Below are 14,530 nucleotides of genomic sequence, written 5' to 3' on the forward strand. Positions count from 1 at the left end.
AATATATTATCAAAATATTTTCAACAAATAAGTCTTAAATGTTGTTCTGTAAATCCTGCAACTCTAGTTTAACAGATAGTAGAACCTACTTAGTAGTTGGCATGTCTAGTACTAACGTCATTTGCTTTTTCTCTTTTCCTTGTGGAATCTTGATATTTAATTGTCTTGATTTTTGGCCTAGTGCTGAAATGATCCACAGAACATGATGTCTAAACTGGGCAAAGTGACATCATATGTGTTACTCCTCAAGTTAGTATTTTCATCTTCATTATGTGCATTTCATAAGATTTATATGCCGGAGTTTGGACTTGTAAAACTCTATATTCGATGTTGTTCACTTGTTTTGATCACAGTATATTTGAGATATATTGCAGTTGGCTGCGTGTCTTCTTTTGCAACTTCTGGATGATGATATAAAAAGAGTGGCATCAGAATAGGTTCTTGCTTAGCAACTATAGCACATGTAATGGGCAAACCTATGGAAATATACTGTCATAGATTCAGTGTCTTGCTTAAGAGGGTCTCCTGATAAATTGAAAGGCATTTCCAAGTTCCAACAAATTCCTGTTAAAGTAACCATTGATGCTATACAAACTCCACTAAATGCAACTAGGAATAGAAAATTTAATCTGAACTTCCCAAATGGTTATGCCTGTTAAACATCTTCTTGACCTTATAATATTTCCAAATTGGAAACCAATCTGCTCGCGGAGGTATGAAATCTACGTTTAGTTATTTAAGTACAAAGTACTAATAAAAGATAAACAAAGGGACACATGCTAAATCTCGAAGGGTTTCAACTCTCAACCTCTCCTGTAATTGCAACTACATGAACTTAGTAATAGCAAGAATAAAATGATTGATTCTTGTCAAATCTTAAATAGATAAGAAGATAGTTAGGCCAAAGACCATATTTTCCTATCTAATTTTAGCTTATATACATCCTTGCTAGGGGAAACATGAAAGAAAGAGTTCAATTAAGAGGATAAAGACAATAAAGCTGTTATATCCCGCGTTTTTGTGTAATCGGAAAATTCGAGACAATTGCGGGAGGACAACAAGCAAGGCTACATTTTCATTGTGTTAAGCATGTGAATGGCTTATGAAGAATTTAGAAGCGGAATTATCAAGAAAGGTTAAGGGCATAAAGGGAAATTCGCAATATGCCTCGTGGAATTGTGGAGGAAGACGAAGGGTAAATTTGGAATTTGGGAAAAAATAGTTTTCATGAATTGTATGAAAAAAAAAATGGGCTAGGCCAATTGGGCCATGTTGGCCGTCCACCTCTTGGTGGGCTTAAGCCCACATGGTATTTTAATTCATCCATTTAAAAGATGACTAAGTCATCTTATCTCTTAAAACTCTCTAGAAATTTCAAGAGAGCAAGACTAAGAAAAACAAGGAGAAAACAATAAGGGCCATTCGGCCATAGCAAGAGCAAAAGAACTTTGGAAATTTTCCATCCAAAAATCTTTCTTTTCTAGCCAAACAATCCCTTGAAGGGTCCTAAGCAAAGTGGGGTGATTGGTGGAGCAAGGAAACTTATATTCATATAGTTGCAAATTCTAGCCAAGTGAAGAATTAAGGAAGAAGGTAAGAATTCACTTCCTTTTTATATGTTATGGATGTTGTGCATGTTGTAGTGTGTAAAATGAGTGAAATTTATGGAGAATAAGAGTGTAAGGGTGTGGCCGTGTGTACCTAGGTATGTGTAGGAAATCATGTTTTAATTATTGTATCTAGTATTTGGTTGTTATTGTTGTGAATGTTATGTTGATAAGGGAAGTTGAATGATTTTGGAGAGGTTGTAGTTGTGAATACATGATGGTGGCCGTGTGGTATATTGTATGTGTAGCCGTGTATATGTGTTGAATGATGAAAGAAGATGAGCCAATTTTATTTAGTGTTTTGGTTGTTGTGGTGTTGTGGATACTATGTTGCTAATGAATGCATAGTAATCTTGTGAAGTTGTAGAAGTTGGAGACTTGTGATTGAAGTATTTAAATTAAATATTATGTTCTTGTATGTATGAAAGATAATGTTGTTAGTATGGTGTTGTTGGCATATGAATTATAATGTTCTTATTGGAGTTGGAAGGTTTTGAAGGAAGTAGTATATTGATTGAGTTGTTATAATGTAACTTGGATTGAATATGGAAATTGTTAGTATGGTTGTTGATATTGTGTTGTTAGTTTGGCCGGGTTGAATTCCGGATTGTTGTTGATTGAAATTGGCCAAGTTGAACTTGGTGGAATGGAGGATTTACTGGGAGGTCTTGTACGAAATTTCGGTAGCCAAGTATTATTTTAAGAATTCAATTCTAAAGGCATTAATCATGTTTGGTAAACATGACCAATTTGTAGATTCTGGCGGATTTGCGACTTGAATTTGGAGTGGCATAAGGAGCGAAAAGAGGTATGTAAGGCTTTACCTTCCTTTCTTGGCATGTCCTAGACGTAGTAGGTTTGGATACGGGCCTCGGGGACGATCCTATTCCTAGAAATCTAAGATTGAATTTGCCCTTTTTCATTCAATAGAATTGAATTAAATGTCTTACTAATAGTTGGAAAAATTGCATAAACATTTAGAACTTGCATAAATAAGATTCGACTACTCTAAAACTTACGTAGGTAATGTCATGAAATGTATTATACGTAAATTGTGTACGCCGCCTCATTAGACCCGAGGTGGGCCCATCGGTCCCCGATTTTTCTTCATTGTTCCATTTATCAAACGATAAGTGTTGTAACCATTCTAATGAAAAATATTTCTGTGATGACAATAGCGAAGATACTAAAGAGGAGAATATGTTTATGACGACGAGTATGATAGGAATGATTCCATGACTAAGAGTTTCAAGTTAAGAATTCAATGTGAGTGTGAAAGTGTCAAGCAAGTTTTGATTTCAATTTTATTTTATTATGACTCCATTTCCTAAAGATTCTAAAGTGTATGAATAAATGTTTTATAAGGCTTATGATCTTATTCCATGTTTTCTCTTAATGCCATTCTTCCTCGATAGTCTCGCTTTATAAAATTAGTTCCTTCAAGGTGAGACATGACGATCGTGATTATTCCATAATGTAATCGGAGGTTACCGACCTTACGTCACTCCGATAGAGTTATAGCTTTGATTGGGCTCTTATGCATGCTTAATATGTAGTAGTTACACCGTGCCTTTATGGTCGGGTACACGCCGCCAAGGCGGGCTATGTGTATACACCATGTCTTGGTGACATGGCGTACACCACTAGTGGGCGGCACGAGGTGATTACCCGGACGCGGGACGCGGGCTAATGATGATATGTGACTCGGACGGGTTGTGATGATTCGCGGGTTTGTGTATGTATGTATGTATAAAAAGGGTAAAAGTAAGCATGCATGATTCCGCCCTCGGGCGAACGGTTATAGTCGTATCTTTACTCACATTTCCTTGTATTGTTTCTTTGTGCTATTGTTCATCTTTGTGCTCTGCTATTATATTATGATTCATGCCTTACAAACTCGGTACACTATTCGTACCGATGTCCCTTTTGCGGACACCGCGTTTCATGCCGCGCGAGTAGCGAGGGTTGACGGACTTGATTCCTAGGAGCTCTCCAAAGACATTGACGTGCTCCAATTGTTCCGGAGCTCCAGCCTAGTGGTACTACTTATGTGTACATATTCGGGCACGGCAGCATCCGGCCCCTCTTATTATCTTATGTATTTTGTTTAGAGGCTCGTAGACAGATATGCTCAGTCAGGCGCTTTTGTATAAAGTTTGTCCCCGTCGATGTATATTAAATCAGTAAAGTTTATTAGTATTTATTCATAATAGTGTTGATAACGAAAATGCTAAGGAAATAAGTAATGATAGAATTTACGTGGCCCACTAGTAGCGAGAGTATGATACGAGACAAGGGGTGCTCCACATTTTAAAGATCGGTAGTCGTCCACTCGCCTCTAGTTGGGTCGTGACAAAAGCAACTCTAGTTTCAAAAAAAGAAGAGAAAAGGAATGATATGAGAAGAAGACAAAATCTGCATATATAATATGAGAAGGGAATTTGGGAATGAATACTTGAATGATCCTTGTTGCTATTTTTATCTTCAGAGTAAAAAATCATTCATACATACAAAGGGTTGCATGCCCAATACTAAAGTAAAAAAGGACTGCATGCCCAACACTAAAGTAAAGAATAGCCAAGAGAATGCTGACTCTCCAAAATTACAAGACAAAGGAAGAATAGAGATTCTCTTGTGAAATTTACAACAGATTGAATCATGAGATATCAAAACCTCCTATCCCAGCAGCGTTTGGGAGCAGGAGGGTCATTAGTAGGCTTAGGCATATGATGGAAGTCCACCATTATGATCCTTCTCTTTTGCTCTGCAAACCTTTCCTCAAATGTCCTCTTGCTTGATTCAAATCTCTTCACATCACTAATGCTTTGTGTTGCTTTTTGCATTGGTCTCGCAACTGCAAAGCTTTGTGTTGTTTTCTGCATTATTGTTCTTGTGATTGCACTGCAGTTGCTCTATTTTTGTGGCGAACAATCAGAAAGAAGTTGTTTCTGATGATGAGGAGTGACTTCAACACGCTCAGTGGCCACGTTTATCAACGATTTACCGGATGCTTTTCCTTAAACCACTGTTGCACTGCTTCCTTACTAATTCCATGTCAGTCTTATTCCTGCGATAGGTAGGGTTTTGTTGTGGTCCTTCTTCTCTCTTCTTTCCAGTGTCACAAACAAGATTTTTGTGTTGAACCCAGTCAGTCTCCATCTTCATCAACGACATCCTCTTTCTTGGTCCCATACTAGTATTATCGAAATGTTGTGTTCCTTCCAATTGTTTGTATTGTTGAACCAAGTCAGTTTCTAATCTTCTCTTCACCTCTCTGATGCTCTCTGTTGTTCCTGTGATTACATTATGTTTCTGGCGTTGGTCATGTTTTTTAAGAGGAGCAACTTGTACAGTCTTCTTGATGCCCACGCTAATCTTCATCAAGGGTTTCTAGTTTGTAGTAGTAGTAATCTTGTTCTTGCTTTCGGCATCGACCAGTTCTATTCCTTCGACACTCTGTTTTTCTTTCACAGGCTCTTCTTCTTCAACGTTGATCACTTCATCTTCATCATCAAAACTGTCGTCATCTTCTTCTTCATCAGCAACATTGTCGTCATCTTCATCACTAAGAATGAAGCAATCGCCGTCGTCTGCTATTCCGGGGTGCATTAAGATGTTCAATATCTCACTTTTGTGCTTCTCAAACTCAGCAGGATACTTTATTGCACCAACTGTGATAGCCGCTCCGATCAACTCAAATATATCAGCATGCTTCTTCTTTATGAAGAAATCACTCATAAACATTGCTTCACAATCATACATGCTTACACTCGAATAATGAACTATTTAGTATTGCGATGAATAGTGAGAGATGACCTGAAGCTATCACATTGCACTCTTATATACACCTTAATTCTAGGAAATTTAGAAACTATTCCTTTTCCCACGCAATTTAGGAGTGCATCAAAATTTAGAAACTTTTTTTTTCCTTTTCCTATATATTTTAGGAATGCACGGAAATTTTTATTTGTTGGATAATAGTATTCTAGGAATATTTTAGTAATTTTGTTTGTTGCGTAATAGAATTTTCTTATTACTATAATCGTGATACGATCCAACTTGGTGATATGCAGAATCAAACAACAAATATGCGGAAGTTAAAGATAGGAAGAAATTTCTCATCTATTAATTGTTCCTATCTTATTTGATTAAAAAAAAAAAAGAAAGGAAGAAATTAATAGATGAGAATGAAGAAATAGGGGATGAGAATAGATGAAAGAAAGGATTAAGATAACTAATTGTTGTGATTAATCAACATTGAATTAATCCAAGGGAGAAAGGAAACTTAAACTTAGACATGGAAATCTAATCCAAGATTATCTAAGATAGGATCTAAGTTAAGAGATAAGGGAATCCACCCATTAACCCTAAACTAGCTAATCCTAGCTAAACCTAACTCCGTACAATGAGAAACTACACTCAAAAGAGCTTCTTCATCAAATCCAATCTAAGGAATGAAAAAATAGGCTAAGGAAAGCTTATATAGTTTTTCCTTTACATGCATAACCACAATTATTTAACTAATAGACACATCCGGCATTTAACCACCCAAGCTTGCAACTGTAGCCACGCATCAAACATTTGGGCTTCTTTAAGAGGTAAACTTTGGGCCTTGAAATCTTGGACTCTTGAACTCTTCCTCATATCTTCCATAGCTTGAAGGCCCTCCAATCATTGTCTTCAAGGGCTTCCATAGCTTCATTCTCCACGAACTTGTCTTGTAAGGATTGGAAGTCCTTTGCTCGGCTTCTAGTACAAGGCCTCGGAGAAGTTTGAGCAATTGAGCCATCCGATATCGTATCATCTTCTTCTTCTTGAAAAGGATTTGTCCTCGAATCCGTACCTTGCAAGACATAGAAAAGAATGAGTACATACCCTCTCACAAAACAAACAAGGTAATCATCATAAGGCAAATGATAATACCTAAAGTAAGCATAGCATACAACCAACACACTAAATGGCTCACTCTTATGATATAACCAAGCATCATAAGCATCGAGAAAGAGTATGTATCCAAATAATGCCCAAGACACTTGGCTATTCAAGACAATAGGACAAAGGGATAAATCAAAGGAACCAATGCATTTAGGAAACCCAACATGTAAGTTCACATTGGTTCCAACAATCAAGAAGCACATACCTCCCCTTGAGTCACGAAACAAGTGATATCCTTGATGGCTAAGTGCAAGATCACAACAAGACTAACCCAAGTTAAGAACCTATCCAATGCACTAGCCCACTTCAATAAAGGACTCACTACTAAGTCAACACCGGGGTCAAATACAAATGTACCCCCCACACTAGTTTGCAAGTATTCTCCGTGCGAGCCCAACATAAAATCAAGTAATAACACTAGTAAAAAGTCACATGAATGACTAGAAGTGTTACTACCATACTCATCACACAATTTTTTTTTTTTTACCTCCATGGCTCTAGAAGGCCCAAGAATAAGCATGAGCCACGAATACATACCATCTGTGAAGGAAGTACAAGATATGACTTCATACCAAGTTGTCGTTCCATAAGGTTCCCTCCAATGGTCCTTCTCTTCAAGACTTCTCCTTTGATGAAACTTCACAAACAAATCAATCAAATAATCAAGTTCATTAAGAGAGAGTGAGAGTTTCACTATTAAGCTCTTCGATCCTATGTCAAGCTTCGAGTAGCATCTCCCCACCCTTTAGGCTAGAAGATTTAGCATAGTCCTTCCAAAATGTAGGCTCTTTTCCTTTCAAATTGCTCCCCTTCTTTAAAGAGCACTCTTCACTTTCAGAAGCCTTTTACAAACACGACATTGGTCCATCAAGTGGGCCACAAACCTTGAAGGACTTTTCGTCATCAGGGAGGGTGTCAACAACTTCACCCACCCTATGCTTGTCATCATGACGAAGCATCACCTCACATTCCCTCAAGGAGGACGTTCCTTTATCGGGAAGAGTATCATCATCCCATAGTGGATTGCTAAATACTTTGTAACCTCCAAAGATGGCTACATGTTCAAAATTACAATACATAACAAAATGCATATCACCTTCACTAGTCATATTATCTTCGAATAAGACATTATCTTTAAAGAGAGAACAATCAATAAGTAACGAGTATTCGAAACATGTAGTTTCACTCTCATAAAGACAAACGTCATTTTTCAAAGCACTTTCCTTTTCATGGCTATCCACATGATCAACTACATCAATATCATCAATAATTTGAGGTTCATTAAGCACACCACAAAATTTCTCAATTAGTGGACTATCATCACAAGCAAGTTGATCAAGATAAGTATCCACACTAGTTGAACTCAAATTGATCTTGCTAGAAGAATCAATCCGGTCATCAATAGGATCAACTAGTGTGTGACCAATCTTATCACATTACAATGCACTAACATTTTCACCACAAGTATCAACACTAGGTGGAAACAAATTGATCTCACATGAAAAATCAACCTGGTCATCAAGAGGATTAATTTGTGTTGGAACACTCACCTCAATGACATTCTCAACAATCATTAAAGATCTAAGCTCAACACATGGTAAAGATTCATTAAGCCAACACAAGGAATAGATATCACTCACACTCAAGTCAATACACTCATTTATAATATTTGGAGTGTTAAGATAGGCTATTTTACCTTGAAGTTCACACAAAACATCTTCTTTACCTCGGGTTTCAATTTTGGAGCACATTTTCTTAATCGGAAAGCCTTTAACTACCTCATGATTTTTCAAAGTTTAAGGCTCTTCATTTGGCTTGCTTCCGAGGATACCTGCACCATCATTAAGACAAATAGAGAAAAAAAAAGTTACATGAGTTAGAATAAGGTTGTGACAACCCTCTCACATCACTCCTCACAACCTATCCTTTTTTCACTCTAGAGTTGTCACTTTTCTCTCCCTTACTCCTCTCAATCTTTTCTCTCTCAATTTTATGGGAGTTTGGACAAGTGCCAAGAATTCCAAGGGAAGGATTAGGTGAACCCTTCACTTCAAGCTTCCATTTCGTTTCACAAGGAGTGGCCTTCTCTTCCTTCATTTGTTGCTCATTGGTCAAGCGTTCAATGATTTTTTTGAAATTTCTTTGAATTTGTTCCCACTATTAAGGCTTGGGATCACTCACTCTAGGAAGTGGTTCACTTGCATTTACTTCTTGCTTTCCACCCATTGACCTTCTTGCCTATTCTAGCATACACAAGTAATCATCTTTCACTTGTAAAGGTGTCAAGGGCCGAAGAGTATGGCTTTGGTCTCCCAAGGTGATGGAATATTTGTTAGCTCTTCTCAACTTTCCAAGGGCTTCCAAGTAACAAGTGACAAGCTCTCATAGGTATAACATCGCAAAGTACTTCATCGTGGTACTTGCCAATTTGGAACTTTACCCAAGCTTGGTTTGTAATCTTTGAGTCAACATATTCCTTTAACCTAAGGAGTCTATAGGGTTGGTAATGAACTATAGTTGGCAACTTCAGTTGTTCCACAATGGTAGAACTTACCACGTTAATGCAACTACTCTCATCAATGATCATAGAACCAACACCACCTTCAATTTTGCACCTTGCAATGAACAAGTTCTCTCTTTCTTTCATGAGTTGACCCATACACATTTCATTACACTCATGATGCCTAACAAAATGATCAACCTTTGATCACAACACTCAAGCCACCATCTCACCAAGGTAACTCATTATTATCGTAGGCACCACGCCCAAGTACGCCTTGTTTCACATTCCCTTTATCAAGTCATACCCATATTGAGCATACGTCACATTTGCATTAGGATAGTAAGCATGAGACATTGCGTTTCTTAGGGTAGGAAATATACACGCTCTTTTTCTTCTAGGATGTCTCAGACTTACTCCAACGCACACACACACTTATACCACTTGACTTGGGATAGGAAGTACCACAAGGCGATGCACATGAATATCCACTAGAATATTCGTCACAAGTATCATGTTCAAACTCACTATCTTCAGGGATATATTCACCACAAAGCACATAATCACAAGGTTCATGTTCATCACGACTTTCTATTTCGTGAGAATCTTCATTAAATGATTCATAAGGTATGTGTGAGAATGAGCTATATCTCATGTTACCTCCACAACCATCGCGTGTAGCATGAGAACCTTCATAACTCTCATCTTCACCATAGGAATCTTCACAAGGTTGTTTTACTCCTTCATCTGTAATGACCCGTTTCGTCGTTACTGTGGCTTTCGGGAAATTCGCGACATTGACCCCCTTTAAAACACCTTCGGATCTCCACGCTCTTGAATCGCTAACTTGGTCGGACCAATCGTGCGAGTTGCGTGTAAAATGTCGAATTTGGGCCTAGTTATGATGCCATAGCAGCAGATCTGCCGCCCCAGTGCAGGCGCCATAGCGGCCTGGAACTCCACCGAAGCGGAGATGCAATGTCTCTGAATGATCGTCACAGTGGTGGGAAACTGCTGAAGCGGTGACACCACAACAACCATGGGATCGCCACGGCGGTTGTCGGGCAGTTATTTCCCTAGTTAAATGTTATATCGCGCATTTTTTTGCGCGTTTGGACAATTCAAGGCAATTGTGGGAAGATAACAAGCAAGACTATAATTTTATTTATAGTTGGCATATGAGTTGCTTATGAAGAATTTAGAAGTGAAAATATTAAGAAAGGCTAGGGGCGAGAAGGGTAAATTTGGAATTTGGAGAATAATTTTTCATGAATTGTAGAGAAAGAAAAAAATGGGCTTGATCACTTGGGCCATGTTGGCCGTCCACAATATGGTGGGCTTAAGCCCACATGACATTTTAAATGAACCAAATAAAAGATGACTAAGTCATCTTATTTGGGCAATTCTCTAGAAATTTCAAGAAAGGAAAGAAAGGGAATATGTAACCATACTTTGATGTTGAGGGACCTATTTACAAATATGGGAAAATTTGGTGGAAGACTTGTATGTATTTATGTAGGGAGTCATCTTATATTCACCAAAATTCTCTAGAAATTTCAAGAAAATAAGAACAAGAGAAAGAAGGAGAAAACTTCAAAGGCCATTCGGCCAAGTGAAGAAAATTCCAAGAAAATTTACAAAAATTTCTCCAAAAATCTTTTCCTACCAATTAAAGGGTCCCTAGCAAGTTGGAGTGTTCATTGGAGCAAGAAACCACATGTTCTTGTGAGTTGCAAGTTTTATTCAAGAAGGAAGATTAGAAGAAAAGGTAAGAATCTATCATCCTTTATATGTCTTGGATGTTTGTGTATGATGTGGTGTATGAAAATGGATGAAATTCATGTGATGGAAGTGTGTAGGTGTGTGGCCGTGACTTGCATAGTCAAGCCGTGTGTGTGTGTGTTGTGTGTTGTGTTGTGTTATGTTGTGTGTTGGTTATTGTTGTTAAGTGTAGAAGCTATGGAATTTCATGAAAAATATACATGTGGGGCGTGTTGGCCGAATGGTATGGATTATGGAAGAGTGTGGTGAATTAATTTTACTTAACATTGTAAATGTTGTTATGGTAAGTCCTATAATGTAAAGCAAGGATTTAATGGTTAAGAAGTGAAGTTGTGTTGGTTATGGTCATGCAAAAGTAGTAGTTGGCCGTGCATGTATATATATATATATATGTGTAGGAATCATGTTTTAGTTATTTTATCTAGTGTTTGGTTGTTGTTGTTGTGGATACTATGTTGGAAATGGAGGTGGGATGACTTTAATGAAATGGAAGTAGTTGGAGACTTGTTTTAAAAGTTTATGTAAAATTCAACATAATGTTGTTAGTATGGTGTTGTTGACATATGAATTATAATGTTGTTAATGTTCTTATTGGAGTCGGAAAGTCTTGAAGGGAGTAGTATATTGATTAAATTATTGGAATGCACTTTGGGTTGATCATTGAAATTGTAGCATGGTTGTTGATATTGTGTTGATAGCTTGGCCGGGTTGAATTCCCGGGGTTGTCATTGATTGGAATTGGCCAAGTTGAACTTGGTGGGATGGTGTATTTACAGGGGAAGTACTGCCGAAATTTCGGTAGACAAATGGTTAACTTGAATTTCAACTTCTAGATGCCTAAATTGATACTTGGTAAATGTGACAAAATTGTAGATTTTGGCGAATTTGGAACGGAGATTTGGAGTCGTGAAAGAAGCGGAAAAGGTACGTAAGACTTCCCTCCTTTTCTTTGGCATGTCTTAGATGTATAGGCTTGGTTACGCGCCTCGGGATCTCCCTAATTCTAGAAATCCACGTTGGAAATTGGCCACTATTCCTTCAGTAGAATTGAACCAACAGCTCATGAATAGTGAAAGGACGGTCTGAACACCTTGAACTTGCACAAATAGGACCCGATTACCCTAAAACCCTCACAAGTAATGCCATGGAGCGTATTATATGTAAATTGTATATGCCACTCACTTGACCGAGGTGGGCCCACTATTCCCGGATTCTTCCTTATCGTCCCGCTTACCAAATGATAGGTGTTGTAATTATTTTAAAGAGAACCTTTCTATGATGCCAATAACGATGAAATTAATGAAGATAATATGTTGATGAAGAGTGTAATAAGAATGAGTCCACGACTAAGAGTTTCAAGTTAAGAGTTCAATACGAGTACGAAAGTGTCCATTGGTCCATGAATTCAATCTTACTTCTTATTATGGCTCTACTTTCTAAAAGATTCTAAAGGAAATATTATATGAAGCTTATGATCATATGCTACGCTTTATTTTAATGCCACGTTTTTATTGATAGTCTCTCGCCTTATAATACTAGTTCCCCCAAGGTGAGACACGACGATCATGACCAATCCAAAACGGAATCGGAGGCTACCGACCTTAAGTCACTCCGATGTGGACACGATTTTCTTTAGACTCTCACGTACGTTGTCTATGTATCGTATGTATAAGTATACGAATATGGGGAAGCCGGGGAGTAAAGGGAAGGCGCTATAGACGCACGCGCCCACCTCGATCGGGCCGGAGTATGATATGATTCGTCCCTGACGCGGGATGCCCGACGCGGGACGTATGGTTAAATGGACGGGCCGACCCGGCGATATGATATGCTCTATTATACGTACGTATACACGTATATATGAAAAAGAGATATTTCGAAAGGGGCATAAAGCATAACGCATACGGACGGGGCCGTACGTTCCGCAATATAATAGATGTATGGATCGGGCCACGCACGTTCCTGTGCAAAGAATATAATAGACGTACGGATCGGGCCGCACGTTCAAAGACTAAGCATGCATAGTATCTGCCGAAGGGCATTTATATGTACAGGTTATCTTTCTATCCTATGATATGCTATTCTTTCATGTTATTATCCTTGTTCTACGTTTTCTACATATTTTATACATGTCTTACGTACTCTAAGACATTACTCGACCGACGTCCCTTTCTGCGGACGCCGCGTTTCATGCCGCGGGGGTGTGGGGCGGTGACATAGACGGGTCCTGGGCTCTTTAGAAGCTCCACCAACGGTTCGTCGAGGGTGCTCAGCTTGTTCGTGAGCCACCGTCGTTGGTACTACTTTTATGTATATATTTGGGCACGAACACTTAGCCATTTTGACGCTTATATGTATATTGTTCAGGAGGCTCGTAGACAAATACGTACGTACAGACATTTTGTACTCGGTCGTCGCCACCGATGTAAATTAATTTAATACATTTATTAGTTCAAGTTTATAATTATGTTATAAGTGATCATGCAAATGGAAAAAAATTTAGCGAGGCAATTCACCCGCCTATTCAAGAGTGGGTGGTACGAAACGAGACAAGGGGTGCTCGGTACAGACGGTACCGTCGCGCCCTAGTCGGGTCGTGACATTAAAACCCCATTTATCGACTCGACTCAGATTTTATTTTCCCAAGTCAGCGCCGCCACTGGAGATATTTTCAAATCCTCGAGACCAAAATGTCGGGGAGGTAAGTTCCTTAAACCCTCATCTCTTCTCCTTTAATTCCTCCTTTTTCTTCTTACACCATTTGTGATTATGGCAAAGCTTAAAATGAGGTTTCTTTCCTAAACCTTCTAATTTTCCTAAACGGGTTAAGTTGTTATAGGCTAGTAATGAGAATTAATTGGGTAAGTTTGACCTAGATTAACCTTGTGTTCCATAAACAAAGTAGATTTGCATAATCAAGAACCTGGGCCTATTAATTTAAGAATATCGATTTTACCCCTACGACCCGAATGCTTCAAGCTTTGCTTACGTAAATTGTCCATCATTCCTAGACCCCTGACCCCGGTGCTCCCCACGAAGATGGAAGATGGAATCCAAGTTGGACGTCTCGCGCTCCCGTTCGCCCTCAAGGTAGGTTTCGCTTCCTTTTCGTAGTAGACTCCCAATAGATTTACATATTCGTGTATTAGATGAAACGGGAGAACGATGTATAGGATTTTGGAGTTTGGGATTGATTCTTAGGATGGTACCGTTATGCGATTTGTGTGTCTCTGGGTCAGGCCCGTAGACCCTAGGTTCTCGTGTCGCTTTTCCTAGAGTATCGTGGACTTTATGTGTGAGGTTAGTTGTTCTAAGTACTTAGTTACTATGTCCCGATTTGAAGTGAGTTCCCGTATGATTCACCTAACATGTCCTCGTGTCATTTAATATTGAATCTTATTTGGTATTGCAACGGATAAAATGTACCAAGAACGTGAAATGATTCTAGATCGGATGTTTAGCGGTGACCTTACGATTAGAAAGCCGTATTTATCATATATTGATGTCTCTAAAAGAAAGGAAAACGAGGTGATATTGTTACGTGACCCGTCCATGTTGGCTAATCGGAGACTATTAATATATCCCGCTATGATATTGTGGTATCTTACTTGTCGACGTTTGATACGAGGCTAGTGTTCTATCGTGCTTATTGTGTAGCCTTTTCATGATATTGCTGCGTGCCATGCGTGCTACTTGTGATATTTTG

Source organism: Lycium ferocissimum, chromosome 7 (genome assembly GCF_029784015.1).
Source record: "Lycium ferocissimum isolate CSIRO_LF1 chromosome 7, AGI_CSIRO_Lferr_CH_V1, whole genome shotgun sequence".
Taxonomy (NCBI): domain Eukaryota; kingdom Viridiplantae; phylum Streptophyta; class Magnoliopsida; order Solanales; family Solanaceae; genus Lycium; species Lycium ferocissimum.